The sequence below is a fragment of the Triturus cristatus genome, chromosome 7, assembly GCF_964204655.1.
Source record: "Triturus cristatus chromosome 7, aTriCri1.1, whole genome shotgun sequence".
In the NCBI taxonomy this organism is placed as follows: domain Eukaryota; kingdom Metazoa; phylum Chordata; class Amphibia; order Caudata; family Salamandridae; genus Triturus; species Triturus cristatus.
In genome coordinates, this window is record NC_140590.1 from 1,862,130,162 (window position 1) to 1,862,146,533 (window position 16,372).

Consider the following 16,372-nt stretch of genomic DNA (forward strand, 5'->3'; position numbering starts at 1 on the left):
AATCTGTTTAACATCTTTAGAATGCGAAGAGCGTTCCCACTGTGGCGTTTGATGCAGAAATCTGGGGTTACAAGCCTTGTCGTTCAATTCAAGTTGCGGAAAATACAATTTTAAGAAAGCTATAAAGAATTCCACAGTGTCCCAGAGGAAATTGTACACGAAGAAATGAGAGCAAATTTGATATTATTTGACTCGATCCAATACTTCTTTGGCTCTCAATATGGCTTAAGAATGAACTGGAATTCTACAGAAGGATTGTGATTGATTGCTTGAATTTGGAACTTAGTCATCGCATACCATGGTTAAGTTACGTTAAAAAAACGCCTGAGCAAGTTGGGTAAACCTCAGTTGTTTAGTACCCGAGAGCTGATTAGTAAATCAGACATTGGCTGTGTGAAGGAGGCTTTCAGATTGATTACTTGAAAAGCTAGGCTACATGTAGCTCAATCCAAAGATAGTTATAAGGACTTTGTAATGGTTAAATCTATGAACAAAATGGAAACGTACTTAACTTTGGACAAGACTTCTCATCATAGAAGACTGCTAACTTACCGTTTAAATCAGTTTCCACGGCTGTTGATGGGTGGCATAAGACATTAGACTGTCTTTTTTGCACAAGCGACAGGATTACTGCACCGGACACTGCATATTGTTTTTATTTGCACAAACTGGTCAGCCTTAAGGCGAGAGTATATTCATAGGCTTACGTTACTTGTAACTTTTGGATTCACGGAAAACTTGAGAAATTAACTGTGACAGTTAACTATTTTATAAATGTAATGCTCGTATAAATTGGTTAAAATTCGATTGGACAATGGGTTTTAGGTGGTTCCTATTATTCCCTACTTACATAGCAGACCCTTACATGGAGGTTTTTGTTTGTTAGGTTTTATTAGGATAAGGCCTGGCACACTTTTATACAATATTTTTTAACATGTGTTTTCCTGTGCATAGGAATTTTTAGCAATGCATTTTTATCTTTTCAAAGGTTGCACTTTAAAATGTTGTTGTATCTTAATTCTTCATCATCATCATAAACTTTATTTCGGCCACAAAGGCCATAAAAGTACCATAAATTTTGACAAAACACAATTCTAAAATACATCAAAGTCGAATCACAATTGTACATAAAATAGTATAAAAAATTACCAAAATTACAAAGATATATTTGAGCTTAATAATTAATTGCAGAATTTCCTACGTTTGATCCACATAGCATTTAAAAAACGTGAAACTGCAAAGACAATTGGAGGATGGGTGTCGTATTTCAGAACTCGCAAGGCTTTTTCACACTCTCTAAATCCCAAGTTTCTACAGATAGGTTTTACCCAGCGTTTTCTTTGCAGGTGATACATTGGGCAGAAGAATAAAACATGTTTTTCATCCTCCATTCTATAACCACAGGCATGGCAAGCAGTGATTTTATTGGGGTCCCAACTTGAGGTGAAGGACCTGAGCGGTAGACTGCCTATTCTCAACTGGAAGTACAACTTCCTAGCAACAGCAGGAAAGATAAGATCTAAAAATACCTCCCTCCTGTAATTGACTTTAATCTGGAGAAACTGGGCAGTCAACCTGCCAACACCAGAGTTCACATGCAGGCACAGAAGATGGAAATGTCTAAACTGTTCTGCCAGTTTTGCCTTAGAAACAGCCAAGCATGAGACCTCCGGAGAACCCCATAGATCTGGAAGGCCGATCTTGGCACAGGTGTCCCTGACGTACATTAGCCAAGGAATATTCTTATTATTAATTAGGGGCCAGACCCCCTTGATTTCTTCTCGATAGGAACCCAACTCCGTATCTTAATTATGATATGGCTGTGAGTAAAAGAAATGAAGATATGAGATGATTTGTGGAGGTTTCATTTCTTCATGTGCTTTCATGGTCAATTTAGGCCCGAAAAAAAAATTTATTGATTGAGTAGTCCCGCTAGGCTCCCAGTTTGGCTAGACTCACACCTGCTCAGCCCCAGCATTCCCTTTCGGATGCTAGCGCTCTCTATAAATCTGCGTAACATAACACGGCAATCTCAAATCCTTGAATGACACATTAACCAGGATACTGGTGGACATCTCTTGCCAAAATTTCTCTAATGACTCAGAAGCTTTTCAAGCCAGAATATCTGTGTATGATTCTCCATACCAAGTCAAGCCAAATAAAACTTTATTCAGCCAACATTGACCACAGAAGCACATAAAACGCACAGAAAATAGATACTAAAAATAGTCAATACATGATAAAAGGACAGACCAATATTTCACATACAATTGTCAATACAAATCACTGAACCATCTGAACCCTTTACAAAGGCTGTATTTAACCACTTCACTGCTAGGCCTTTTCCACCCCTGTGCTGAGCCTTTTTTTTGGGCTATTTGGGGCAGTTTGCGCTTACGCCCCTGTAACTTTTCAACCACATAAGGTATCCACGCCAAATTTGCGTCCTTTTCTTCCAACATCATGGGGATTTTAAAGGTACCCAGGGTTTGTTGATGCCCCGGGAGGGGACCCAGAAATTAGCTACAATACAGCTAAATGTTGCTTTCTTTGGGGAAAATTGGAAAAAAGTGCAGTAGAGAAAAGTGTCTGGGTTTTTTCCCTGCAAATGGTATCAAGAAAAGGTTTGTGGTGATGAAATCACCATCTTACCAGCTTTCAGGGACTGACAGAGTTTTGTCAGAAAACCAATTTTCCTTACAAGTTTTGGCATTTTACTGGGACATAGCCTATTTTGTGCTATTTTTGTGCTTTCAACCTCCTTCCAGTTAACAGTAGAAATGGGTATGAAAGCAATTTGGATCCTGGAAAGCTATATCTTTCAGAAAAGTAGACAAACTTCTGAATTCAGCAAGGGGTCATTTGTGTAGATCCTTTTGTTTGTTTTTTATAGAAACTAACAGTGGAAAATAGGAAAAATTGAAAATGATTGAAAAAAACTGCCATTTGTGCCAACGTTTTCACCTGTAACTTCTAAGTATGGCAGATTTTTTAAAGCAATGTACCGTTACATACGCTGGACCCTTCTGGTTGTGAGGATATATAGGACTTGTAGGTTCACCAAGAACCCGACGAACCCAGAGCCAATAACTGAGCAGCGTCTTGCAATGGTTTTTTGCTGTGTACCGGGTATATAGCAATTAATTTGGGAAAATATAAATAGTGAACAATCTGTATTAAAGATGCCTGTGTATTTCTGAAATGGGAACAAAATATAGAGTTTAGAAACAGTAGCTATTTGCACATCTCCGAAATTGTTGGTATTCATACCAGCATGTGAATTATAGGACATTTTTCAAAGTGACTTCTTTTTTACACATTGTCTTACCTTTGAAAAGGCAGAAATGCATTGTAAGTCAATAGGTAATAACACTTGCTCTACAATTCTGTGTTCCTCTAAGTCTCCCTTAAAAATGGTACCTCACTTTTGTGGGTAGGCCTAGTGCCCGCAACAGGAAACGGACGAAAACGCAACGGGAACACTCCACATTTTTACAGTGAAAATAGACCCTTTTTTGCAAAGGTGCCTAGCTGTGGATTTTGAACCCTAGCTTAGCCGGCACCTAGGGAAACCTAGCAAACCTAAACATTTTTGAAAACTAATCACCCAGTGGAATCTAGGATATGTGACTTGACTGGCTCTCACCAGGTTCTGTTACCCAGAATCCCCCGCAAACCTCAAACTTTGTAAAACAAAAAGCCATTTTCCTCACATTTCTGTGAAGGAAAGTTCCAAGAAAAATTGTACCTCACTTGTGTGGGTTGGCCTAGTGCCCGCGACAGGAGACTGCCCAAAACGCAAAGTGGACACACTACATTTTTACAGTGAAAACTGACCCTTTTTTTCAAAATGCCTACCTGTGGATTTTGAACCCTAGCTCTGCCGGCACCTAGGGAAACCTAGCAAACCTATACATTTTTGAAAACTAGACACATAGGGGAATCCAGGATGGGGTGACTTGTCTGGCTCTCACCAGGTTCTGTTACCCAGAATCCCTCGCAAACCTCAAACTTTGTAAAACAAAAAGCCATTTTCCTCACATTTCTGTGATGGAAAGTTCTGGAATCTGCGTGGATCCAAAGAATTCCACCCAACCCGCTTTCTCCGAAGTCTTCATATAAAAATGGTACCTCATTCGTGTGGGTGGGTCAAGTACCTATGACAGGCAAGGGCCCAAAACATATTGCAGAGACATTAAAATTACCTATCACAAAACGACTTGGTTTTGGTGGGGGGGCCGGAATCTGGGTTTTTGGCCCCGGGCTCAGCGGCCATCTAGGGAAACCTACCAAACCCACACATTTCTGAAAACTAGACACACTGGGGAGTCCAGTGAGATATGGCTTGCGTGGATCCCCCAACGTTTCCCTACTCAGAATCCCCTGCAAACCTCAGATTTAGCTGAAATAAAATTACATTTTCCTCACTTTTATGTTTGGGAAAGTTGTGAGATCACCGGGATGACACAAATTTCCTACCCCCTAGCCTTCCCACAGGTCTCTCAATAAAAATGGTATCTTACTTGTGTGGGTAGGCAAGTCACTGCAACAGGAAATGGCCCAAATCGTACTGTGGAGACTTCGACCATGCCTATCATAAAACTACCTGGTTTCGCAGGGGGGGGGGGCTCTGGTGGGGCACCTAGTGGGCTCTCTGCACCCCCTGGGAGCAGATCAGGGGCTATTACCCCCATTTGCCTCCTGGGGGGGCAGAAAGACTGTGGCATCTTTTTGGGGGGTTGGGAGCATTGGCATACCTATTCTGGGCAGCCCCCACCCCTACGTATATAAAAATCAAATCCCTGGTGCCTAGTGGGCTTTCTGCCCCACCCAGTGGGCAAATCAGGGGCTATCCCGCTATCTGCCTCCTGTGGGGGGGCAGAAAGTATTTTGCCTTCTTTGGGGGGGGAGTAGAGTGGGGGCATTGGCATGGGCAGCCCCCACCCCTGGCCTAAAAAAAAAAATCCCTGGCGTCTAGGGTGCTTTCTGCCCCCATCTGCTTCCCCGGGGGGCAGAAAGACTGTGTTAAAAGTCAATGGGGGAGCAAAGGCCCCTGCCCCAAGGCTAGTGGGTGGATCCCTGCTTGGGGATCGCCCTCCTGTGGAGATCCCCAAGCCGGGATCCACTAGGGAAGGGTACCATTGGAACGAAACCTCGCCCAAGTGTTTTGGTGCCCACGAGCATCGCACCGAAAAACTGAAACTAAGTTGTATTTTTGTTTTCAATGTAATGACAACTGCACGCCATGATCAGTGCATGAAAAAAAGAGAAATAGATGTAAATATTTCATCACACTTAAGCTTAGAACAGTTTTTTTTCTTTGTCTTAAAGCACCTGACAAAAAACTAGCAACACCAAAACAAATCACGAGTGAAGACAACATTTGCAAGTATATCAGGGGCGGCTTTAAAAGCAGTAAAATATATTTTTTCCTTACCTCACTATAGAATTAGCAAATTAAAATAAAATGTAAAAGATCTTGTTCTGAAAAATCATCACAAGAGCAAGGCTTTAGGGCACCCAGTTTTGAACAGCCCTTAGGGACAGATAGGCATCAGTAGATGTAGTTAAACCTGAACCTAATTAAAATAAAACAATGGTGTGGGTTATTACTATAGGTCCAGTAGGGTTGTTCTAAGGTCCCTGGGCTCAATATTGAGTATTGCCTTACCGTGGGCTTGGTGAGTTCCCTGTTTTCCCTTTCTGCCATCCTCCTGGCTAGAAACAGTGATTTTATGTCTCTCAACTCATTGGGGTGCCTCTGTCTATGGTGCATAAACAGCTCTGGGGGCACTAGGTTAGTCCAGCCAAGAAATGTCAACGGCCCTGTCAAGCCTCATACAGTCTTCTAGAACAAACTGGTTCAAGGTAGGAGTGAGACTAGACCATATTTTTAACCACTGTATTAAAGGGGCCACAGCTATGAGATCAGAAATGTAACCCTGCCCAAGTTCTTCATGTACCATGAAGGACGGGGTACAGGGGGATACTGCTATAAGTTTATGGAGAGGGAATTTATTCTCAGGCACCTGCAAATCACTTCTCCATATCGTAAGTGAACAAAATTTCCATCAGAAGGTTTTCAATTTTTTTAATCATGCCTGTGGCGTCGCTGTTAATGAAGGGAGGTTAGCGACCCTAGGTTTAAGAAACACATCTAGATATTTAGAGAGAAACTCTACTGGTACTGCGGGCCAGATCATCTTTTGCTGGGCCACCTGCCTTCCGAAGCTCACATCATGGCAACTGCTCTCGACAACAATGGTTATCTTTATTTCCACTTGTACTTTGTGGCATCCCTCTGGGCTTTTGCCTTTCTTTGCAGTGTTTTATCTATTTCTAACCACTAATGAAAAGATAGCATCACATATTTGTCTCTTGTTGACCTTAGTACAAAATCATTAGGCATGAAAACCATAACCGAGAGCATATCTCACCTTGTAGTGAAATGAATAGAAATGATATAAGCTATATAAATATACAATTTGTATCAAAGGAATCAAAAGTAAGGACTGAAAAATGTGGCTGAAAGACAAAATAGTACAATAGGATAGGGTTGTCTTTAACGAGTGCTTCCTACCCTGAATGTCATGGATGTGCCTTGCTTAATTTATCTTATCGCTTACTGTTGTGAGGTGGTCTATGTTAGTATACAGGGAAGGCACCTCTAGGCTACTACAGTAACGATAACAGCTGTAGAAGACATTTGTTCAAATCTAGGTGATTTGCGGGCCCATTTTGTAGTGTGTCTGAGAGCTTGGGTATCAGCCCTTGAGATTCATACTGTTCCTCATTTTTGTAATTCAGAAAGCTTTCCAGAATCTCTGTCAATTTGTCTGATTGCTCATTCAGTCTGTATTTAACTTGTTCATACGTGACAATTTGGTGCATCTCTCACAACTATGGGGCCAATTACGATGGAGGTTGGAAAGTCATCGCCGGTTTCAATTTCGACTGGCTGATTATGTATCAGCCGGTCGTAATTGAAACCGCCCGGTGATTCTGGCTGGATTTCAATGGGCTCAAGGAGCCCGTCAGCCAGTTGGAACCGGCTCGTAATCCCAAAGGGCTGGCTTTTCCGCCTTTGGGATATGATGCAGTGTTTCCTGCATGGTTCCCATGATGGCCTGCCCGACATGGAAACCATGTTGGAAAGCGTGTTTGGGGGTCCCCAGCAGGGAACACTTGTGTGTGCAGCCTATGGTTGGCCCCATGGTTCACCGACGAACTCAAGAGCTCCAAGAAGAACTGCTGAGCTCTCGAGAAAGCCTGGAGAAGGGAGCCAACCCCGGACAACATGACCACCCTCAAGCTCGCCACCCGGAAGCACCATCAACTAATCCACGCCACCAAGAAAACTGCATTCAAGGACCGGCTGGACAACAACGCACACAACTGCAAGGAATTCTTCAACATCGTGAAAGAGCTCTCCAACCCCAACGCCGGAAACAACGACATCACCCCGTCGCAAGACCTCTGCAACTCCCTCGCCTCCTACTTCCACAACAAGATCACTGACATACACAACAGCTTCATCCCACAAACAACACCCCCCACGACCGCACCAACGCCCCCCACCACCACCCTCAGCGCCTGGACCCCGATCAACACAGAAGACACCATCCGCACGATGAACTCTATCCACTCCGGATCTCCGACCGACCCCTGCCCTCACCACGTATTCAACAAGGCCGACGCTGTCATCGCACCCCACCTGCGGGACATCATCAACACCTCCTTCGACACCGCCACCTTCCCTGAGAGCTGGAAGCACGCCGAACTCAGCGCTCTACTAAAGAAACCAACAGCGGACCCCACCGAACTCAAGAATTACCGCCCCATCTCGCTCCTCCCGTTTCCAGCCAAAGTCATCGAGAAGACCATCAACAAGCAGCTGGCCGCCTTCCTCGAGACGAATGGATCCCTCGACCCCTCACAGTCATGCTTCCGAGCCAACCACAGCACCGAGACCGCCCTCATCGCTGCCACCGATGACATCCAAGCCCTGCTGGACAACGGAGAAACAGCGGCCCTCATCCTCCTAGACCTCTCCGCGGCATTCGACACTGTCTGCCACCGCACCCTAGTGCAGCGCCTCAGCAACGTCGGAATCCAGGAGAAGGCACTGGAATGGATCATCTCCTTCCTCGACGGAAGGACACAGAGAGTCCGCCTACCACCGTACAAGTCAGAGGCCACCGAAGTCATCTGCGGCGTCCCCCAAGGATCATCACTTAGCCCCACCCTCTTCAACGTCTACATGAGCCCCCTTGCGGCCATCGCACACCAACACAACCTCAACATCATCTCCTACGCAGACGACACCCAGCTGATCCTCTCCCTGACCAACGACCCCGCCGCCGCCAGAGCCAACCTCCACGAAGGAATGAAAGACGTAGCCGAGTGGATGATGACCAGCCGCCTGAAACTGAACTCAGACAAGACGGAAGTCCTCATCCTGGGCTCCTCGCCCTCCGCCTGGGATGACTCCTGGTGGCCCCCCGCCCTGGGCACCGCACCCAAACCGACAGACCACGCACGAAACCTGGGCTTCATCCTGGACTCCTCCCTCTCCATGACCAGACAAGTCAACGCCGTCTCCTCGTCCTGTTTCAACATCCTGCGCATGCTACGGAAGATCTTCCGGTGGATCCCCACCGAGACCAGGAAGACGGTCACCCAGGCCCTTGTCACCAGCTGACTGGACTACGGCAACGCCCTCTACGCCGGAACCACCGCCAAGCTCCAGAAGAGACTCCAGCGGATACAGAACGCCTCAGCCAGACTCATCCTCGACATCCCCTGAAGCAGCCACATCTCCGGACATCTGAGAGACCTGCACTGGCTCCCCGTCAACAAGAGAATCACCTTCCGTCTCCTCACCCACGCACACAAAGCCCTACACGACCAAGGCCCGAGCTACCTCAACAACGCCTCAACTTCTACGCTCCCAAACGCCATCTCCGATCAACCAGCCAGGCCCTCGCCGCCGTCCCCCGCATCCGAAGACCGACAACAGGAGGAAGGTCCTTCCCCTACCTGGCCGCCAAGTCCTGGAACTCCCTCCCTCCCTCCCTGCGCCTGACCCAAGACCACCTCTCCTTCAGGAAGAAGCTCAAGACCTGGCTGTTCGAGCAGTAGCGGCACCCCCCCCCCCCCCCCAAGCGCCTTGAGACCCTCCGGATGAGTAGTGCGCTTTATAAATGGCTTTGATTGATTGATTGGTTGGCGGCCGAGAGGGCACCTACATTGCCCCTCTGTTGATCCCTGCACCACATAGCAGGCGCCTTGGGATGCCTGCCACAAGGAGCAGGGATTAACAGCTCCTCCCATTTCCCTATAGGTGCATGTATTGCGTCCGGTTTATGCATGCTCCCATAGGGAAACGTAGGAATTTGACTGAAGAGTGTTCGGTAGCATCCTAATTAGGCAGTCGGGACGTAAGTCAGCCCAACATCGTCATTAGGCCCTGTGTCTTTACAGTTGCAGCAGATTTTTGTTGTTGCCAGCCTTGTTGCTTGCCACCGGTCTCTACGCTCTGTTGTCTATGGGGATCTGAGGTCTCATATAGAAGTGCCACCCTCTTATTGAGAGGGGCCATCATCGCTACAGTTTGGGTGATTTTGAACCCAACATTGTTCCAGTAAATGCAGAGGCTGGACATTCCCAAAGGGGAAACAACCTTTACAATAATCCCTTCCACACATGGTAAGTATACGTAAATTAAATGTGTATGCAGATTACCCAGTGGCGATCGCCACTGGGCAGTTATATTCAAGTCTGCAATTCCATAGAAAGAGCATTTTTTTGGTTTGCAAATAATTTTGGCTCAGATGGACGCATCTTCACAAAACAGTTCATCCACCTCAGCTATTTCCTGGAAAGTTTCAAACTCATCAGTCAAGTGGGGGCCGAGATAAAAAAAAATCAAAATTCCCCATGCATTTTCCATGGACTTTTTTGAGATGCACTACAGCAAAAACTGCTGGAAGGAATTACACCAAATGTGTCAGGAAGCTAGATCTTGGTCCAGAAAGCGTGCTTTTTCAGATTTGGTGCAAATTTGTTCAGTAGTTTTTGAACAGTTAAGGGACATAAAGATTTGTATATCTGGGTGATTGGGTTTGAGAGACCCGAGCAAGAATCCCTCAAACCCAATTTTAATAAAGTAAAGCGTTCTTATTGGCCCATGGGGCTTTTCCCTTGTGCCACAGGAGTCATGCTCCCGCAAGAATGAGAGCTTTGACTGCCGGCCTGCAACATGATGAAAAATGTTGCAAGCAGCCATTATAGGACTTGATAGTGAGATCAGAAAGGAAGATGCCCCTGGTCCCAATGGTCTTGCCGGGCCATTATTCAGAGAACACCCACAGCTTTGGGCTTCAACCCTAGCGCCACTGTATGCCGAATGTAGGCTCTTGGAAGAGGTCCCGAGTCATAGAGAGGATTCCTTCTTCAGCCCATCTTTAAGAAGGGCTCTAACACCGACCTAAGCAACTACGGGCTCATAGCGCTGTTGGACATTGAGAGCACTACATAATGGGCAGACGCGGAAGGCCTATGACCTTTCTATCAAACAGGGTTTTGTGCAGGAGGATCAACCGTAAATAACAGATGCCCTTTCATGCCTCGCCCGTCAAGCAGTAGCCCAGGCATCACTCCCCGTGTTTTCATGTTTAATCAACTACTCAACCGCCTTTGATGTAGTTGTCCGGAACATCCTATGGGGCAAAATGGAGAAGTGGAACATCTGCCCTAAACTGTTAGAAGCAATCATGTCCCTTATGCAAGAGGCCCCGGGTACAAGTAAAACTCACAGGCGAGACAGCCGCTGCTAAGATCAACACAGACCGAGGATTAAAACAGGGCCGTCTGCTGGCCCCGCTGCTATTGAACCTCTACACGGCAGACTTGGGTCGGCTTTATCTGGGGATACCTTAGACACCTCTAAAACTGGTGAAAGGAGAATCCATCTATTGCTCTACGAGGATGATTCAGTGCTGCTAGAGCACATGAAAATCAGTCTGCAATAAGCTCTTACTGCTCGAAACACCTCAGGAATGAGCTTGTCGTCCATGGGAACAAAACAAATGTAGTAGTATTTTGAAAATACTCAAAGAAGAGGCTCACCAAATGGTGGCTGGGGCCGCTAAGGCTGTAAGTGGTTAATACTATACTTATCTGGGAGCCGGCCTTAGTGAAACCGGGAACTCGATCCTGCACTTAAACAAAACGAAAAGCAAGGCAAGAATGGTCACATACACTCTGTGCAAACTAAAAGCCACCTTTGAGAGCCCAAAGACCACTGCCATATGGAAGGTGGTGTCTGCCAAGCTGCTCCCTGTGCTTGATTATGCACAACAAGCATTTTCAGGCAAGCCGGCAATTGCCTTAGAAAAGAAAGATCCAGTGCAAAGCCGACAAGAAACTATTCCACCTCCCGAAGCACACAAGAAACTATCCCACCTCCCAAAGCACACAAGAAACTATCCCACCTCCCGAAGCACACAAGAAACTATCCCACCTCCCGAAGCACACAAGAAACTATCCCACCTCCCAAAGCACACAAGAAACTATCCCACCTCCCGAAGCACACAAGAAACTATCCCACCTCCCGAAGCACACAAGAAACTATCCCACCTCCCGAAGCACACAAGAAACTATCCCACCTCCCGAAGCACACAAGAAACTATCCCACCTCCCAAAGCACACAAGAAACTATCGCACCTCCCAAAGCACACAAGAAACTATTCCATCTCCCAAAGCACACAAGAAACTATTCCATCTCCCAAAGCACACAAGAAACTATCCCATCTCCCAAAGCACTCAAGAAACTATTCCATCTCCCAAAGCACACAAGAAACTATCCCATCTCCCAAAGCACACAAGAAACTATTCCATCTCCCAAAGCACACAAGAAACTATCCCACCTCCCAAAGCACACAAGAAACTATTCCATCTCCCAAAGCACACAAGAAACTATCCCACCTCCCAAACCACACAAGAAACTATCCCATCTCCCAAAGCACAGAAACTATTCCATCTCCCAAAGCACACAAGAAACTATCCCATCTCCCAAAGCACACAAGAAACTATTCCATCTCCCAAAGCACACAAGAAACTATCCCACCTCCCAAACCACACATGAAACTATTCCATCTCCCAAAGCACACAAGAAACTATCCCATCTCCCAAAGCACACAAGAAACTATTCCATCTCCCAAAGCACACAAGAACCTATCCCACCTCCCAAAGCACACAAGAAACTATTCCATCTCCCAAAGCACACAAGAAACTATCCCACCTCCCAAACCACACAAGAAACTATTCCATCTCCCAAAGCACACAAGAAACTATCCCATCTCCCAAAGCACACAAGAAACTATTCCATCTCCCAAACCACACAAGAACCTATCCCACCTCCCAAAGCACACAAGAAACTATTCCATCCCCCAAAGCACACAAGAAACTATCCCACCTCCCAAACCACACAAGAAACTATTCCATCTCCCAAAGCACACAAGAAACTATCCCATCTCCCGAAGCACACAAGAAACTATCCCATCTCCCAAAGCACACAAGAAACTATCCCACCTCCCAAACCACACAAGAAACTATTCCATCTCCCAAAGCACTCAAGAAACTATTCCATCTCCCAAAGCACACAAGAAACTATCCCATCTCCCAAAGCACACAAGAAACTATTCCATTTCCCAAAGCACACAAGAAACTATTCCATCTCCCAAAGCACACAAGAAACTATCCCATCTCCCAAAGCACACAAGAAACTATTCCATCTCCCAAAGCACACAAGAAACTATCCCATCTCCCAAAGCCTACAAGAAACTATCCCATCTCCCAAAGCCTACAAGAAACTATCCCATCTCCCAAAGCCTACAAGAAACTATCCCATCTCCCAAAGCACACAAGAAACTATCCCATCTCCCGAAGCACACAAGAAACTATCCCACCTCCCGAAGCACACAAGAAACTATCCCATCTCCCAAAGCACACAAGAAACTATCCCATCTCCCATAGCACACAAGAAACTATCCCACCTCCCGAAGCACACAAGAAACTATCCCATCTCCCAAAGCACACAAGAAACTATCCCATCTCCCATAGCACACAAGAAACTATCCCACCTCCCAAAGCACACAAGAAACTATCCCATCTTCCAAAGCACACAAGAAACTATCCCATCTCCCAAAGCACACAAGAAACTATTCCATCTCCCAAAGCACACAAGAAACTATCCCATCTCCCAAAGCCTACAAGAAACTATCCCATCTCCCAAAGCACACAAGATACTATCCCATCTCCCAAAGCACACAAGAAACTATCCCATCTCCCAAAGCCTACAAGAAACTATCCCATCTCCCAAAGCCTACACGAAACTATTCCATCTCCCAAAGCACACAAGAAACTATCCCATCTCCCAAAGCACTCAAGAAACTATTCCATCTCCCAAAGCACACAAGAAACTATCCCATCTCCCAAAGCACACAAGAAACTATTCCATCTCCCAAAGCACACAAGAAACTATCCCATCTCCCAAAGCACACAAGAAACTATCCCACCTCCCAAACCACACAAGAAACTATTCCATCTCCCAAAGCACACAAGAAACTATCCCATCTCCCAAAGCACACAAGAAACTATTCCATCTCCCAAACCACACAAGAACCTATCCCACCTCCCAAAGCACACAAGAAACTATTCCATCCCCCAAAGCACACAAGAAACTATCCCACCTCCCAAACCACACAAGAAACTATTCCATCTCCCAAAGCACACAAGAAACTATCCCATCTCCCGAAGCACACAAGAAACTATCCCATCTCCCAAAGCACACAAGAAACTATCCCACCTCCCAAACCACACAAGAAACTATTCCATCTCCCAAAGCACTCAAGAAACTATTCCATCTCCCAAAGCACACAAGAAACTATCCCATCTCCCAAAGCACACAAGAAACTATTCCATTTCCCAAAGCACACAAGAAACTATTCCATCTCCCAAAGCACACAAGAAACTATCCCATCTCCCAAAGCACACAAGAAACTATTCCATCTCCCAAAGCACACAAGAAACTATCCCATCTCCCAAAGCCTACAAGAAACTATCCCATCTCCCAAAGCCTACAAGAAACTATCCCATCTCCCAAAGCCTACAAGAAACTATCCCATCTCCCAAAGCACACAAGAAACTATCCCATCTCCCGAAGCACACAAGAAACTATCCCACCTCCCGAAGCACACAAGAAACTATCCCATCTCCCAAAGCACACAAGAAACTATCCCATCTCCCATAGCACACAAGAAACTATCCCACCTCCCGAAGCACACAAGAAACTATCCCATCTCCCAAAGCACACAAGAAACTATCCCATCTCCCATAGCACACAAGAAACTATCCCACCTCCCAAAGCACACAAGAAACTATCCCATCTTCCAAAGCACACAAGAAACTATCCCATCTCACAAAGCACACAAGAAACTATTCCATCTCCCAAAGCACACAAGAAACTATCCCATCTCCCAAAGCCTACAAGAAACTATCCCATCTCCCAAAGCACACAAGATACTATCCCATCTCCCAAAGCACACAAGAAACTATCCCATCTCCCAAAGCCTACAAGAAACTATCCCATCTCCCAAAGCCTACACGAAACTATTCCATCTCCCAAAGCACACAAGAAACTATCCCATCTCCCAAAGCACTCAAGAAACTATTCCATCTCCCAAAGCACACAAGAAACTATCCCATCTCCCAAAGCACACAAGAAACTATTCCATCTCCCAAAGCACACAAGAAACTATCCCATCTCCCAAAGCACACAAGAAACTATTCCATCTCCCAAAGCACACAAGAAACTATCCCACCTCCCAAACCACACAAGAAACTATTCCATCTCCCAAAGCACACAAGAAACTATCCCATCTCCCAAAGCACACAAGAAACTATTCCATCTCCCAAAGCACACAAGAACCTATCCCACCTCCCAAAGCACACAAGAAACTATTCCATCTCCCAAAGCACACAAGAAACTATCCCACCTCCCAAACCACACAAGAAACTATTCCATCTCCCAAAGCACACAAGAAACTATCCCATCTCCCGAAGCACACAAGAAACTATCCCACCTCCCAAACCACACAAGAAACTATTCCATCTCCCGAAGCACACAAGAAACTATCCCATCTCTCAAAGCACACAAGAAACTATCCCACCTCCCAAACCACACAAGAAACTATTCCATCTCCCAAAGCACTCAAGAAACTATTCCATCTCCCAAAGCACACAAGAAACTATCCCATCTCCCAAAGCACACAAGAAGCTATTCCATCTCCCAAAGCACACAAGAAACTATTCCATCTCCCAAAGCACACAAGAAACTATCCCATCTCCCAAAGCACACAAGAAACTATTCCATCTCCCAAAGCACACAAGAAACTATCCCATCTCCCAAACCCTACAACAAACTATCCCATCTCCCAAAGCCTACAAGAAACTATCCCATCTCCCAAAGCCTACAAGAAACTATCCCATCTACCAAAGCACACAAGAAACTATCCCATCTCCCGAAGCACACAAGAAACTATCCCACCTCCCGAAGCACACAAGAAACTATCCCATCTCCCAAAGCACACAAGAAACTATCCCATCTCCCAAAGCACACAAGAAACTATCCCATCTTCCAAAGCACACAAGAAACTATCCCATCTCCCAAAGCACACAAGAAACTATTCCATCTCCCAAAGCACACAAGAAACTATCCCATCTCCCAAAGCCTACAAGAAACTATCCCATCTCCCAAAGCACACAAGATACTATCCCATCTCCCAAAGCACACAAGAAACTATCCCATCTCCCAAAGCCTACAAGAAACTATCCCATCTCCCAAAGCCTGCACAAAACTATTTCATCTCCCAAAGCCTACAAGAAACTATCCCATCTCCCAAAGCACTCAAGAAACTATTCCATCTCCCAAAGCACACAAGAAACTATCCCATCTCCCAAAGCACACAAGAAACTATTCCATCTCCCAAAGCACACAAGAAACTATTCCATCTCCCAAAGCACACAAGAAACTATCCCATCTCCCAAAGCACACAAGAAACTATTCCATCTCCCAAAGCACACAAGAAACTATCCCATCTCCCGAAGCACACAAGAAACTATCCCATCTCCCGAAGCACACAAGAAACTATCCCACCTCCCGAAGCACACAAGAAACTATCCCATCTCCCAAAGCACACAAGAAACTATCCCATCTCCCAAAGCACACAAGAAACTATCCCACCTCCCAAAGCACACAAGAAACTATCCCATCTTCCAAAGCACACAAGAAACTATCCCATCTCCCAAA